This window comes from Aplidium turbinatum, chromosome 10 (genome assembly GCF_918807975.1).
Source record: "Aplidium turbinatum chromosome 10, kaAplTurb1.1, whole genome shotgun sequence".
Taxonomy (NCBI): domain Eukaryota; kingdom Metazoa; phylum Chordata; class Ascidiacea; order Aplousobranchia; family Polyclinidae; genus Aplidium; species Aplidium turbinatum.
In genome coordinates, this window is record NC_137481.1 from 1,773,290 (window position 1) to 1,774,619 (window position 1,330).

The window sequence follows — 1,330 nt, forward strand, 5'->3', positions numbered from 1 at the left end:
AATATAATTTTAGCTTTTACTAACAGAACAAATTGCATTAAACAGTTAATATTGCAACAAAAGCATAAGAATACTAAACTTTTGTTAGCTTATAGTTTAGGTAAGATGGATGCAATAAGCACCATAGCAAATCTATAGAATTCTGGAAAAATCTGGTCTTTTGACCTAGACTCAAGTTGAGAATGTTGATCGACAGAGTAGCTTGGCTTTAAATTGAGAGCAGGGGAGCATCAGGGCCGAATCCAGAATGTAGCATTGCCGGGGAGGAGATTATTTCAACACAAATGATGTGCAGGTCCACATTAATCCTACCTTGCAAATACACCATTAATAAAGGTGCTTTTCTGTATTTTAGGGGACCGATCTCCCTTCCCCCTGAATCTGCCACTGGGCAGCATGTTGTCGAATATTTTGATAAAAGTTTTAGCTCCAGAGAAGTAAGACGTTATTAGTTCTTATATAACTAAAGGTGGAGAAAAAGAAAAACAAGTAAAAAGAATTTCGAGCTATTACGTTTCGTGGTTTCTTGATGACATCACACGACTATCCATTCAAATTCATAACAAGTGTGTTTGGAACTTGAAGTGTTTTGCAATTTCAAAACGAAACCAACGATAGATGCCATTGTTTAATGTAGCCTCACTCAAATTGCGCTTGCGTTATGCGTAGTTACGCAATAGTTGCATCAAGATGATTAATTGAACAATGGAGCTGGTATCTCACAGTGACTGTTTACCGTACGGCAGATACCGAGTAAAGTTGGTAACTACAGTGCAGCCTCACGAAGTAGGAGGCATATGTACTGAGCACTGCATATGCTTCCCCCTTTTTGGTATTTAATGCACGGACATTTTTTCGAAATAATAATTTCAACGTGATATGGCCCTGAGGTTAATTGCTTGACATTTTGAGCCGCTAACGTGCACAGAAAGTTCACCAAGTCAAACGAAACGGAATATCGATTTGAAATTCAAGGAAACACATGACAGGTACATCACGTCATAGCAACACAGCTAGATGCAGGTTGCCGGAAACTCACTGGAACCGTAAACAAAAAGTTTGTATTTGTAAGTTGCAAGTTTTGTAATCAATATATTTCTGTAAGTATTTAATGAAACATAGTAACTTGCTGTCAGCACAGGTGTTATAATTTTGCAGACTAGAAAAGGCATCAAAACTGCTTTATTTAAACTTGATTTAAACTATTCTTTCGTCCTCGACTTTGTTGAAGGCTTTTGATGCTTAAATATCAGGTTAATTTTTTTTGTGGGACAACCCCAGTGTGAAAGACAATCCGACATTTCTATCCAAGCCTACCTGGACTAACCCC